This window comes from Callorhinus ursinus, unplaced genomic scaffold, assembly GCF_003265705.2.
Source record: "Callorhinus ursinus isolate GAN/ISIS: 27379988/994484 unplaced genomic scaffold, GSC_fseal_2.0 scaffold18, whole genome shotgun sequence".
NCBI lineage: Eukaryota > Metazoa > Chordata > Mammalia > Carnivora > Otariidae > Callorhinus > Callorhinus ursinus.
In genome coordinates, this window is record NW_027397080.1 from 30,191,863 (window position 1) to 30,207,212 (window position 15,350).

Consider the following 15,350-nt stretch of genomic DNA (forward strand, 5'->3'; position numbering starts at 1 on the left):
ACTATGAAAAGTCTCTAACGATGTTCTTTTCCCAGCTTTCATCGTGGGCTTGCTCGGGTCCGAGCGCAGGCAGCCCCCTAACCGCAAACAGAGGTGCGCTCTGCCATCTGGCAGCAAAGGTGTCCGCGAGCCGAGCCCGCCTTGCGCCAGGCTCCTCCACTCAGGCCCCAGGAGGCTCGGGACGGGCAGGACGGGTGGGACCCAGGGTGGGACCCACCCAGCCACTGCCACAGGGACCCCGCACACTGCTTGGAGGGGGAGCAGGTACGGTGGTGCTGATGAGGACAGTGTCTGGCTCGGCACTTTAGACAATTTTCAGCTTATTTTATTTCATTTTTTGGTGGGGGGAAGAGGGTGGGGAGTGAGCGGGAGGGTGGCCAATGATCCCTGTTTTGCCTGGGACGGAGAGGGCTTTTGGGCTACAGAACTTTGTGTTCTAAAACCAGAGAATTCCCAAGCAAACCAGAATGGGCTGGTCACCCTGGTGGGAGGGGGTGTCTACGGGGCAGGAAAAAGCACAGAATTCAATGTCAGCTTTATGGTTTTGCCCCCAACTCGCGGTTCGTCCCCCTGGGAAAGTCAGGTCACCCGTAAAAGCCAGGGCTCACCTGTAAAAGGGAGAGGTGGGAACTGTGTGGGGAGATGCAAATTCACCCGGCTACAGGCAAGGCAGGTAAGCTGATGGGGAAGGGGGCAGGTGTGAGGTCACGGATGCCCTCTGGGGGTGGCGGGGTCCTAGGAGACCCCCAGAGGAGCCTCCACCCCTCCCCCACCCTGGCAGAATGTGGGCCCTGGTCTACCAGACGTCTGAGTTTTTAAAGAATTTTTTTGTGAAAGCTCCTAAATTCTGAAGTGTTGGCTCACATATTAATGACATCCTGCAGAGGCCACACAAACACAGCTGATTGCCAAGTTGGCTTCTGGGCAACTTGGTTTGCAACCTCTTGACTACACATTTTCTGTTTCCTGTCAGTTCTAAATTCAGTGATTTTAGAAACTCCAGCCAGCCATCCCCTCAGTTAACTGGAAATGAATCACATGGTTTACTTTGAGAAAGAATAAGCAAACATATATGTTTCAAAAGCTGATTTCAGGGGTTTAATTCTAAAAAGTGGTTTCTGCAGTGCCCCAGGCTGGCATATCTCTCCATTTACGTAGGTGCTGTCGAACTCAATATTGTTAAGATGTGGGTGAACCTTGACAACATTATGCAAAACAAAAAAAGCCAGACACAGAAGGTCACATGGTGTAGGATTCCATTTACATGGAAGGGTCCAGAACAGGCAAATTCACGGAGACAGAAAGTAGATGAGGGGTTGCCAGGGTCTGGGAGAATGGGGGGTGGGGAATAACGGTTAATGGGGATGGGGTTTCTTTTTGGGTGGATGAAAACATTCTGGGATTTGTTTGGTCGTGGTGATGGTTACACAACCTTGTGAATGTACGAGACTCCACTGAATAGTACACTTTAAAATGGTGAAGGTTATGGTAGTGAATTTTATCTCCATTAGAAAAATATACTGTCCGGGGGCGCCTGGGTGGATCAGTCAGTTGGGCGTCTGACTCTTGATTTTGGCTCAGGTCATGATCTCACGGTGGTGAGACCCACGGTGGGTGTGGAGCCTGCTTGAGACCTCTCCCTCCGTCTCCCTCTCCCCCTCTCCCCTACTCATGCACGTGCGCGTGTGCTCTCTCTCTCTCAAAACAAACAAACAACAAACAAACAAACAAATCTTAAAAATATATATATATACTGTTCAGGTGTTAATTCTCCTCACGCTGATCTGTAGATTTTATGCAATCCCAATCAAACTTTCAGCAGGCTTTTTGGGCAAAATCTGACACACTGATCCTAAAATTCAAATGGAATTGGGATACACAAAGAATTGCCAAAGCAACTTTGAAGAAGAACAAAGGAGGAGGTCTCATACCACCTGATTCCAAGGCTCATAAAGATAACAGTAATCCAGATAATGCAGAATTGGCGGAAAGACAAACAAATAGATCAATGGAGCAGAATAAAGAGCCCAGAAATAGACCCACACAAATATGGACAGCAGATTTTCAACAAAAGTTCAAAGACCATTCTGTGGAAAAAGGATACTCATTTCAACAAATGTTCTGTAAAAAAAGAAAAAAAAGGAACACTGAGCCATACCTTGTGTCTTATAAAAGTAGTAATCCAAAACAGACTTAAGTATAAAACTTAAACCTGTAAAACTTCTAGAAGAAAACACAGAAGAAAATCTTGTCATCTTGGGTTAGGCAGGGATTTTTTTAGATATCGCACCAAAAGCACAATCCATAAAGGAACAAATGGATAAACTGGACTTAATCCAAATGAAAAAACTTCTGTTTTTTTGAAAGATACTCTTACAAGACTGAACACAAACCACAGACTGGTAGAAAATACCTACAAATCACATATCTGGGGGCACCTGGGTGGCTCGGTCGGTTAAGCGTCTGCCTTCGGCTCGGGTCATGATCCCAGGGTCCTGAGATCAAGCCCCGTGTTGGGGGGGGGGGTCCCTGCTCAGTGGGGAGTCTGCCCCCCTGCCCCACCCCCACTCATGCTCTCCCTCTCAAATAAATAAAAAAAATCTTTTAAAAAATGAAGTGTACAATTTGATAACTTTTGACATCTGTATACACCCACGAGAACGTGTCCACAGCCAAGATAATGAACAGATCCATCGCTCCCAAAAGTTTCCTCACGCCCCTTTGTCATCTCGTCCCCCAAACCCTGCTGTTCCCCCATCTCTGGGCAGTCACTGCTCTGCTTCCTATCACTAGGGATTCGTCTGCATTTTCTAGACCTTTTTTTTTTTTTTTTTAAGATTTTATTTATTTATTTGACAGAAAGAGATACAGTGAGAACAGGAACACAAGCAGGGGGTAGTGGGAGAGGGAGAAGCAGACTCCCCGCTGAACAGAGAGCCTGATGCAGGACTCGATCCCAGGACCCTGGGATCATGACCTGAGCTGAAGGCAGACGCTTAACGACTGAGCCACCCAGGAGCCCCGAGAAAATAAATTTCTGTGATTTAAGCCCCCAGTCTGTGCTACCTTGTTATCGTAGCCCCAGCAGACTAATACAAGTCCGTACCTTTTTTTTTTTTTTTGTCTTACTGGTTTCGTTCAGCCTCATTATTTTGAAATTCATCTATGTTTTCACCTGTACAGGTTTATTTTTATTGTTAAATAAAATCTCATCCTATGGATACACTACCACGTATTTATCCATTTACCTGCTGTGAGCATTCAGGGTGTTTTCAGTTATTTGCTTTTTATAAATAATGCTGCTATGGACATCAGTTTACAAGTCTTTGTGTGACGTATGTTTCTGTTTCTGCTGGGTAAATATTTAGAAGTAGAATGGCTGGGTCATATGGCAGTTGTATGTGGAACTTCTTTTAAAAGTACCAAACCGTGTTTCCCAGAGGGGTTGTGCTATTTTGCATTCCCATCAGCAATATATGAGTTCCAGTGGCTCCACGTCTCTATCAGCACCTGGTGTGGTCAGGTTTGTTTGTTTGTTTGTTTGTTTGTTTGTTTTAGTAAGCTCCACACCCAATGTGGAGCCCAAAACCAGGCTTGAACTTATGACCCTGAGATCAAGACCTGAGCTGAGATCAGGAGTTGGATGCTTGACCAACTGAGCCACCCAGGCACCCCGGTCTTTTTAATTTTAGCTATTCTAACAGATGTACAGTAATATCTCATTGTGGTTTTAATTTGCATTCCCCTAATGACTAATGATTTTACATTGTCTTATATGCTTAATGGCCATCCAGCAAGGAGAACATAAGCTTATTAAACAAAATAAGCATTTTTTTGGTGGAGATATTTTACCCATCTTTAAGTGGGTTGTTGTTTTATTAACTTTTGAGAGTTCTTTATGTATTTGAATACAAATCCTTTATCAGATATATGATTTTTTAAAAGATTTTATTTATTTACTTGAGAGAGAGAGAGAGCAAGTGAGAGAGCATGAGCAGGGTGAGCGTTAGAAGGAGAGGGAGAAGCAGACTCCCCGCGGAGCAGGGAGCCGGATGTGGGACTCGATCCCAGGACCCTGGGATCATGACCTGAGCCGAAGGTAGATGCCTAACCCCCTGAGCCACCCGGGCGCCCCTCAGATTGTACACTTGAAATATGTGCTGTTTACTGAACATAAGTTATACATAATATCTTAATCAAGGTTTTTTGTTTTTTGTTTTGTTGTTGTTGTTGTTGTTTGTTTGTTTTTAAAACAATTTCAGGGGTTTAATTCTAAAAGGCAGTCCCCTCCAAGTGTCCCAGGCCCGGTACCGCCAGCTCCATTCTGTTCGCCTCAGTCTACGAGGACCTGATGGTTGAGAGGGTGCTTCCCACTCACGCATGGGCCATGCTCTCTTCGGGCCATGCTCCTCACCACCTGCAGCCCAGCTGGCCTCGTAGGGCCTCCCCGCAGACCAAGCTTCTTTCTCCCCGGAGGGTGGGTGGGATGCTGCCTCCCCTGTCCCGGATACTCTATCCCCCCCTGTTCACCTCCTCACCTCCTCCTCCTGCTCTGGGTCTTAGTGTCCGCTTTGTGTCTTGGCCGAAGTCTAGAATGCCCCTCCCCCCAGCCTATGTCCTCATCCTCAGAATCTGGGACTCGGATAAGGCATCACCCCTGGGGTTGTGTTATATCGTACCAACACAGTTCGCCTGAAGATGGGAAGACGTGTGCGCTCAAAGGCGGAGCACTTCTCTGGCTGGGGCAGAAGAAGTCTCAGGAATGGAGGCATGGGGAGGACAGAACGGACCACGGCTGTTCTGAAGATGGAGGGGCTGCGTGAGCGGGAACGTGGGTGTCTCCCAGGTGCTGAGGGCAGCCCCCTTGCTGCCAGCAAGTAGACAGGGATCTCGGTTCTTGCTGTAGACTCAGTCCTCACGTGCTGAAACCTGACCCACTGTGGGGGTGCTGGGCGGTGGGGCCTTCGGGAGGTGATTGGGTCACAAGGGTGGAGCCCTTGTGAGTGGGGTTAGTGCCTTTCGGAGAGACCCCCGGGAGCATTCTTGTCGCCTCCTGCCTTGTGAGGACATGACGGGAAGATAGCTGGCTCTGAGCAGGGAAGTGGGTTCTCACCAGACACGGGGTCTGCGGGTGCCTTGATCTTGGACTTCCCAGCTTCCAGACCGGAGGGCAGTAAACATTTGTTGTTTAAGCTCCTAGACAGTGGGGTTCTGTTTATAGCAGCCCGAACAGATCAAAGCAGGCCTGCGACTGCGAGGAACTGGACTCTGGACAAATGAATCGAGCCTGGATGTGGATTCTTTCCAAGAGCTTCCCGATGAGAGCCCAGCCCTGCCAACACCTTGGTTTTGGCCACATGAGACCCTGAGCCTAGAACCCAGTGCAGCCCAGCCACACTTCTGACCTACAGAACGGTGTAATAAATGCATGTTGTTGTAAATGGCTGAGTTTGTGGCAACTGGTTACACAGCTGAGCTCAGAGACGAATTCCCTGGCCCTCCTGTATCTGAAGCAGCCCCCGCCCCTAACACATTGGTTATTTTCCCTCAGTCCCTCTGTTACCTGCTAAGCAGTAATTCTGTCCATTTTGTGGGACTCTCTCCCATGCTAGCACTTAGCCCATAAACACAGAGCCAGTATCTACCTCGTTCATCTGTGGGTCCCACGTACCCAGGCCCAGGCCTGACCAGCAACCGGCCCCTCATGAGTGTTAGCGATCCCTGAAGATCACCCCGATCAAGTGATCTTCCCTGCTCTCTTCCTTCTAAGGGACACAGCTGTGAGGGCTCATTTGAATTAGAAGGCTTCTCATCGGGTGTTAAAACAAAATGGGAGTTTAACACGATTGTTATTATTTTCACCTAACCCAGGCAGTTGGTTGGCCAACTTTCCCCAGCTAAAATTGCGAGTTAGCCCCAGGACTTTTTTTTTTCCCCCCCAGAATCTTTTCTGGAAAGATCCAGTGACACTGTTGTTTTGTAAAATATGACTGACCAATTCTTAGGACTCCTGAAAAGTGAATAGCGGTGGAAAGCAGTTGGCGGTTCCTGGAAAGGTTAGACGTGGAGTTTCCACGTGATCCAGCAATTCCACTTTTTGGTGTCTACCCGAGCGAAATGAAACCATGTGTAAACAAAATCGTGTTCATGAGTGTTCACGGCGGCATTCTTCATGATAGCCAAAAAGGGGACACGAACCCAAATGGCCCGAAACTGGTGAATGGGTAAATAAAATGTGATATATCCATGCGATGAAAAATTATCCGGACACCAAAAGAAATACAGCGTGGATACATACGTGGATAAACCTTGAAGACATTGGTGCCAAGTGAAGGAAGCCAGGACACAAAAGAATGGAGTGTGTGATTCCATTCATATGAGATGTCGGGAATGGGCAAATTCCTAGAGAAAGTAGATTCGTGATTACGTAGGGCTGGAGGGAATGGGGATGATGACTACAGAGTGTGGGTTTCTTTTGGGGGGGGGAATGAAAATGTTGTCAAAAGGACTGTGGGGATGGATGCACAACTCTGTGAATATACTAGAAAACACCACATTGTGTACCTTAAAAGGGTGAATTGTGTCCCAGCATACAACTCATGTACAGTGGTATGTGAATTAGATCTCAATAAAAAAAAAAAAATTATATGCCACAAAGGTTAAGAATAAGAAAAAAGTGGATGGGGTGAGAGCTGTAGGCATTACAAAGATGGAGAAGTGGGAACAGAGCCCCCAGCCCCACGCCCTGCTGGGGGGCAGGCTGCCTCCCAACACCACCACCAAGACTCTGGATCGGAGGGAGCGTTCCTGGGCTGCCACCGAGGCAAGGGTATTTTCAAGTTTGATCATTGGCGGGCTTGTACTTCTAGAAAAAAAAAAAATTGATCTAAAATTTGGCATGTGAAAGCCACAGAGTATATGCAATCTTCAGATCTTCTCTAATGGGATGGATGATGTCATGAAGGGGTCTTCTGGGTTGCTTCCTCATGGTCCCTGCTGAGCCTTCCAAGAGCCCAGACTCCCACCCTCTGCAGGAGATGGGTGTCAGGGCACATAGAAGTCCTACAGCGGGCCGTGGCTGATCCCTCCAGGGAATTTCAGAATGCTTGGAAAGAACCCACCTGAGTAACACTTACGGCAGAGAGAGGAATTCCTCTTGGATCCCCAGTGACTCTGGATTCAGGTCCAGAGCGTGCCTTACCAATGCTACGTAGAGACAGATGTTGTTTATGAGAATCAGATCATGGGCCCTGGGTGGAATCTCAGTTTGGGACCTGGAACCATCAAGCAGGTAAATCTGAGCCTGGAGAGACTGCTGTGGCACCGAGGCCCATCCAGATCTCACTCCCTGTAACTTCCTCTAGGCTTCAAGTCCAGGCCTGGAAAGAACAGAATCCATCTTTGGCCTTTTGTGGACTTTTCCACTTGACCTAGGAGGTGAGTCCTGGGGTTGGGTTGTTCCGAGATCACGCCCTTTTACAAGCACGTGGCATTACTCTTCCCTGGGACTGTCTATAATCCTGACAAGTACGTTTATCCCAGATGGACCGAGATGCTTGGTTCAATGTGAAGGCTTCCTGATGTCTGCCCAGTCCTTACTGTGGAGGAAAACCCTGGGCCGCTGTAGGGGTGGTTGACTAGGAGAGAGTCATGGGACCTGTGGGTAGCATCTGGGACCGCAAGGCCTGAGGGCTCCCTGCCCTCCACACCCCTCCCTCCTCCCCCCCCCCAGCCCCCCGGGGCTGTCTGGCTATCTGTGATCTCAGCCCTTCACTGGTCTGTGCATCTCCCACTGGGATAAACACGTCCTTCCCCACTTGGCCACAAACTAAATTAGGTCTTCCACGACTGAGCCACGCTAACTCCACATTGCCTGAAGGTGCAGACTCCGAAGGGCTTTGTGCAAAGCTCTTGATCTTGGGGTTTGCGCAAAGGTGGAGGAGGTGAGGCAGCTGGAGATGAGTCCTCGGGAGGTGGGAGCCCACTCTAGGTCTATGAGCTGCTCTCGCCAGGGGGCGCCACACTCCTCCTTTAGCGCTACCCTGGTCTGGCTTCCCGATTTCCAAGGCTCAGGAAAGGGGATGGCGCACCTTCCAGATTCTCACAATCACACGACTTCGTAAAGTGCTTCTAGGCACCGAGGTTTCCTATGGACTAGCCTGATGATTTTCTTTGAGAGTAAACACAGCTGACCTACCTGACAAGGGTTCTTTGATAAAATAGCAACAGTGGACTGCAAACTGAGTTTCCTTCTTGGTTTCCATTCTGCTTTTCGTTCCATTTTATGACTCAAAAGTACTTTCCTCCTTTTCCAAGTATAGCATCAGTCCCTTCTGGGATCTTTAGTGGTAAAGAGATCCTGAGAAAGTGGATCTGGCAAAATGGAGGCTTTCTCTAAAGAGTCTAAACAGACCCTAATTGGTCCTGGGGGCAGCTGCTATGCCAAGAAACTGCACCAAGATGGTTTTCTTCCTTGGTGGCTGCTGGTTGTTATAAGGACACCACGGTGGAAGGTCTCAGCCACATGGGGCTGGGCCACGCTTCTCCACCACAGGTGCCCGGGGAGGTTTGTCCGGGGACGTATTCTCTCTTGTCATGGCTCTCACTGTCCATGGGACTACAGGAGGGGAAGCTGCTCAGGATATTGGGGGGAGACCGGCCAGGGGTCCTGAGATGGGAAGAGGTCAAACCATCCCGTTGGAGAAGGATCTCAACTCTCCTACCAGCTGAGCGAGGCGTGGGGCCCAAAATGGTGTAGGAGAGCATGTGCGTGTAACAGTCGAAAGCGTGCACATCGGGGGGTCCCCTTTCCCCGATTCTGCTACTAGATGCAAGAGTTCACACCTGTGCCCGGAACCATGGCTGAGAGCAGTCGATGGTCGTGGTTTGTGGGTCTGCGTTGTTTCCAAGTTTCCCGAGGCGGCCAATCTTGCGTCTCCTCTTCCCCTGTGGATGTTCCCACCAGTGACAGGCTCCTGGCCTCACTGGACTCCATACTGCAGACGGTACAGGGAGCCTGGGACGTTGGGAAGAGTGCCCGGGAAGCCTCACACACTAGATACTTTCCTCGCAGAGCCCCGAGGCCACTCCTAAGGTGGGTGGGGGCCCCGGATCTCAAAAGCAGCTTCGGTTTCCCTGGGGGCCTCTAAGGGTCAGCATGGCCCTCCATTCCCTGGGATCTGTGTTCTGGCCACCACTGCCCTGCATGGGACTGGCCTCGGTGCATGCCGTGCCCTTCAGCCTGGCTCTCGGGCATTTCCCCAGTGGAGATGTCATATGGGGGGCGGGAGAGGATGCAAAGCAGAAAATGATGCTCGGGCTTATTTTCAGAAAGACGTCAGAAAAACTCCTTGTTCCTCATCCCAAGCCTTCCTGCCGGAGCCCTCCCCGCAGACTGCCTCGATCAGCAGGTGTCGTCGGCATCCAGGTGATGGAGGAGTGCACCCTCAAGCTCCAGGTGACCCTCCAATTCATGGTTCCCTAGAGCCAGCTATTTTTTTCCTTTTTAATTGGAAGGACTTAATGTTTCCAGCTTCTCATTTTGCCAGATAAGAACCTTAAGGACAACAGCCGTATACTATTCTGATCACTTTCATTTTTTTATGATTTTTTTTTAAAAGCAGGCTCCGCACCCAATGTGGGGCTCAAACTCATGACCCCGAGATCAAGAGTCACATTTTCCATCGACTGAGCCAGCCCGGCGCCCCTATTCTGATCATTTTTTTAAAGATTTTATTTATTTATTTGACAGAGAGAGACAGTGACAGAGGGAACACAAGCAGGGGGAGTGGGAATGGGAGAAGCAAGCTTCCCGCCGAGCAGGGAGCCCGATGTGGGACTCGATCCCAGGACCCTGCGATCATGACCTGAGCCGAAGGCAGACGCTTAACGAGGGAGCCACCCAGGTGCCCCTATTCTAATCATTTTTAAAAAAGAAAACTCTTCCTACAGAATTACTTAATCTCAAACTGAATGACTAAAGGATGGTCTTGATTGTTTTTATTATTTTTAAAGATTTGTTTGTTTATTTTAGAGAGCGTGTGTACAGAGAGGGGCAGAGGGAGAGGGAGAGAAGCAGACTCTGCTGAGTGCGGAGCTGGATCCCCAGAACCCGAGATCACGACCTGAGCCGAAATCAAGAGCCAGATGCTTAACCGACTGAGCCACCCAGGCGCCCCAGAAGATGATCTTTAATGGAATATATTTAGCTTTATGAAACACTTGCCACCTTTACCCTTGTTTTTTTCTCATTTCTCTGCTTGTCTGCGATCGGTCCTCAGGCCCCAGCAGGCCCTGTGGATCGGGGGCCTCTCTCACCCACCTTCCCTCCTCCTCCTTGGGACCTGGGTGGCCTCTGGTGGGCCTGAGGTTGCTTTTCACAGATACTTACGTGGTGGTCTTTTGCATGTCTCTGCACGCGTGTCCTAGTGCAATTCCCTCAGTGTCACCAACTGGCCTCATCACCCTTTGAGTGGTGGTGGGTGGAGGGCTGCTCCGAGTGGCTGAGCCCAGGGGTGTCGAGCTCTCTCCTTTTTTGGCTTCTTCCACTAACTCCTGACCACACCAAACAGCTATGGGACAGAAATACACAAGTGAAGGGGGGAAAAGTCTGGATTACATGGAAAATCTTTGACATATGCCAAGAAGAAACCAAGAATTTGTATCCAACACCGGAGAGTCAGAACAGGACTTTTCAGCAACTTCCCAATCTCTGTAGAAAGACAAGGTCCCTGGAAAATTTGACCCCCACTCAAGGCAGTGGACTGAGGTGGCTGCAGGTGGAAACGCTCTCTGCCGGGTATAGCCCATGCCTGCCGGCCCAGGGCATCCTTCACGGCCCTGGCCTTGGCCCTGCCAGGCTCTTCGTGGTCCCAGCTCAGAAAACCATCTCAGCCTGGATCGGGGCGCCTCTCGGCTTCTGTCTCGTCCTACTCAAAACATACAAAGCTCACATTTTCTCCCTTTCCCTCTCTCTCTACTTCCTCATGTTGCCACTGCCCTCCCCCTCCCCCGCCCCCATCATTCTCATCCCCAGGGCTTACCCAGTGAGCTTCTCCTTGCCGGGTTCCGCCACGTTCACCTCCAACCCAGGAGGGTTAACTTTTCCCATATAAGGTGATCTGGAAGAGCTTTTGCCTGTCCTGTCTGCTCCCAGCCCACATAGACATATTTCGTCTCTGTCTTTCTGCATATATATAGTGGAGCCAGCCATTGAGCAAGAGACTAAATACCAAGTTGCATTGCTCTGGGTGAAGTCTTTTCTCCTGTTAAAGAACACATTATTCAGACACTTGTTGAAGACGGTAAGGCAGACTTTATTCAAGGCGGGGGCATGGGGATAGGTGTAGGGACCATTGCAATGGGGTCTTGCAGTAGGGGAGAGAGAGTGGGCTCCACTTTCAACACAGCAGGGGCAAGTAGGAAATTATAACCAAGGCGCAAGATGGGGGTCCGGGGTGGGAAATCACGGAGAGGAAATGTCAGGGGTAAAGGGGGTTCTGGCTAAACCCATCTAATGGGGTTCCTGTTGAAGGCAGGCCAGAGTGGTCACACATCACCTGGGAGGGGGGCGGTGGGGGTGAGGAGCCCCATCAGACATCGAGGGTGGGCGTTCTTGCTGAACTGACTTAGCAGGGTTCTCTTACAAGGAAGGGCACAGATTGGGGTAGGAGGAATGTCAAGAGCCTGGAACAGTTTGGTCAAGCAAAGAATCTTGGTCCTCCAACATTTTGCCCCAAGGATAGTGGTGTGGGATATACACGGTACCACACACGGCTCTGTAATGCTGGGTGTGGGGAGATGACTTTCCTGCCTCACGGAACCAGCATTCTCGTTAGGGAACAAAAAATCTTTGTTTAGGAAAAGACCCAGCTAAGGGGTGAAAGGTAAGGCCCTCAGAGTCAAGAGAAAAGGGGACCAAGAAACAAAAGCCCCGGAACACCGTGAGTGGCTCTGCATCATTCGAGAACGGGCATTTGGGGAGCGGGAGGAGGAGGGGCGAAGAGACCGGAGGCAGGGGGCGAGGGCCAGAAGTAGGGTGAAAGCGAGAACCACGTTGGCAGAAACGGCATAAGGGAGTTTCAGAACAAGGAAAAGGCTAATAATCTGTTTTGTTTGCATTTGTACACTTGCTCCATCTCCCCAGACTTTCCGCGAGAAGACACAGAAACGTCTTTGGCTAATATTGTTATCACTCGGTTTGCAACTCAAAGGATGAGGCTGCACCTGCCGTGGGCCAGTGCTCAGGTGGAGGTAACGCAATGGGCAGAACCCGAGCCGGGGCCGGGCCCGGGGCTGGACCGCGGGCCAAGCGGAGGCCAGAAGAAGCACGATGGGGAGAGAGCCCGGGGATGGTGCCTATGCTGTCACCTGCTTGTAGCGTCTGCCTGGGCTCACGTCAGGGATGGTCTGCACGCCGCCTGGAGACAGGGAAGTAACTCTGCGAACCTGCTCTTTCAAGGAGCATTTATGGAGCACCGACTGTATGCCAGGTGTGCTGCTGCAGGACCAGGACTCCGCGGAGGCAGGAGGAACTTGAGCACAGCTCCGTGGTTTCTACCACTCCCCGGAGGAATGACGGCTTCCTTCCTTAGAAGCGTGGCCAGCTCCTTCCACCTGAAGGTGAAGGCCGGACAACTGCCCATTCCGGAGGACGGATGATGGCCCTTGATCGCCCAGACCCAGCTCGCCTGTTGGGCCCCTCCTCTGAAATCCCTCGGGAAGCCCCTCTACCCTCAGATCACATCTGATTCCTGGATGTTTCTGGAATGCATCAAGCAGGCTGCAAAACTTCCACCCCCCGAATTCCATTCCCCCTGCCTCCGCACCTTCTCCCCTGGCCCCTTCCTGCCCACCCTTCCAAGCCAGGTTAGCGGGCCCTGGCCTCGTGGTCCTCCCTGACCGCTCCTTCTGCTCTCCCCACCCAACCCCCACCACCCCCCAACCCAGCAGCCGCCATCATGCTGGCATCCGGGCTCCAACGGTGCTCCTAGCTGGCAGGGATGGACCGGATCATCACGAGTGGCTTCCGTGATGTCTCTCCTCCTGAACTTGTACCAGTGGGAAGAGCCCTGTCTTACTCATCTTGGTGCCCACCCAGCGCCTGGCACTCATTGAGCTGTCTAAACAGCGAGGGTGAGAGATATTTTCACCTAAGGATCTGCAGAACTTTCTCCAGGGTTGGGAGGACAGGAACCTCAACTATGGGTGCAGCCTCCCCTCTAATTTTCATTCAACTCCCAGTATAAATAGCTCCCTTTGCCCATATCAGAAAACATCTGCTCCCACTAGCTGCCCAGGCCTGTACCAGCACTATAAATATCCTGGCTGCAACTCGGCTGCTCTGGCGAGGGGACCAAGGGAACTTGGAAAGAGTGAACACCAAGCAAGATGAGGGCAGTGGGAGCAAAGCAGCAGAGATTGCCCAATCTCCCTCTCTTGCGCCTCCAGGCACAGGCTGACAATGCCTCCCACTTGGGCTTGGAAACCCCCAGCAGTATTCCTGGGAATTCGGCAGAGACAGATAAATGTCAGCTACTCCTGCTCTCATGGTTTTCAACACACTGTCTGATGCAAAGCCCCAGCTCCTCTCTCACCAGCCGAGGGGCAGCTTGAAACGCAGTTTTGAGCCAGCCCTCCCCATTCCAGCAGGGCTCTGGAGATGCAGGATGGGAGGTGATAGGGCTTCGAACCGGTTGCTTTTTACGCACCTTTATAAGGAGTCCTGTAATTCTCCGCTCCTTGAAGCTACTTTTTCTATTTGATAAACCAGAGGGCTAGATTCCGCAGAGTATTGTGCTCTAGAACCTGCAGATTTCCAAGGAGGATAAAAGGGGGGTTAGTGTTGGGGAGAAGGAACATGGGAAACAGTCGGGTTCCGTCTAAAAACACCAGCGGCGGACATCACATGCTGTGTTTGTAAAGCTGGGGTGCGGTACAGACAATATTTGTGGGTGCACAGGAGTGAAAGCCCCTTCTGTGCTCCCCAGCCTGTTCCATACTCCCTGGGGGGCCGGTTTCTCTTCAAACCCCCTAGTGAAATGTCTGGCAGCCCAGCGACCTTCACTGGCTGCTGGATAACGAAATGTTTCCTGGTCCCATTGAGTCAACAGGGTCTCGGTGCCCCAGAGATTCACTGAAGTTAAATTTTTTTCCCACCCACCTCAGCTGCTCCCGACCGGAAGAAGCTGTGATAGGATATGGGGGAGGGGCCCTTCTCGAAGCATCCTCCCTGTAGGAGTCCGAGTTCTCCAGAGAAACAGGACCATTACATATATTTACTATCACGAATTGGCCTCCAAGGATCATGGAGGCCGAGAAGCCCAAGATTTGCAGTCAGCAAGCATGAGACTCAGGAGCGCCGAGGGTGTAAGTTCTGCTCTGAGTCAAGTGCAGAGGCAGAGACCAATGTCCCAGCTGGAGGACAGTAAGACAGAGAGACTTCTTTATCACTCAAGCTTTCAGTGGATTGGCTGAGGTCCACTCACGCCGGCGCAGGCTTTCTGCTCTTCTCTGTCCAGACTCAAATGCTGATCTCGTCCAGAAACATCCTCACAGACACACCCAGAAATACTGTTTGGACCAAATATTTGGACACTCCATGGGGCAGTCAAGTTGACAGACAGAATTAACCCTCACACTTGATTTCCCCACATTTTCCGTCCACCTTCTTTCCTTCCACTTGCTGGGCTGCCTCAGCCCCTCCAGGGTGAAGTGGGGGTGGGGGCGCCCCTGAAGTGGGCCGCTAATTCCTTTGGCCATGGCAAATACTTGAAGCTGACTTTTTCTCCTGCGAGGCGCTTTGGGGTTTCTCGGGGACTCCCCGTAGGCTGGGGGATTTGCTCCCCCTTGGTTCTCTGAGGGGGCGAGGACATCCTAGCTAGTGCCTTAGCATCTTCGCTCAGTCCTTTCACCTGTTAGCCCTTGAGGCCAGCTCCTTCTCATGGCATCTGGTCTGTGGGAAAACCAGGGGCGAGGGGCTCCGCACCAATCATGCAGCCACCCATCCTTGTTCTGACTCTAGTGTTGTCCTCGTTAAGATTTCTCAGGCGTGCGGCGGACACCAGCTGTCTGGTCCTGTGAACTACTGCGCATGCGTGTCAGCTCTGAGTCGCCCCCTCGAGGACCTTCTCACCATGCTCCCTCCCCTCCTTCGTGGGGCACCGGGGGGATGGGGAGGGAAAGTGCCCCAGCACGCGACAAATTCTCTCGAGACATCATCTCTCTGATTTCTTGCCTCCTCCCATGCGTGGGTGGTCACAGGTTCCCCGACAGCTCTTTGCAGGCCCTGCTGAGCGGGTCTAGCACCTCCCTTCGGAACATGGGGGTATTGGACTGGTTCTCTGCGTTAG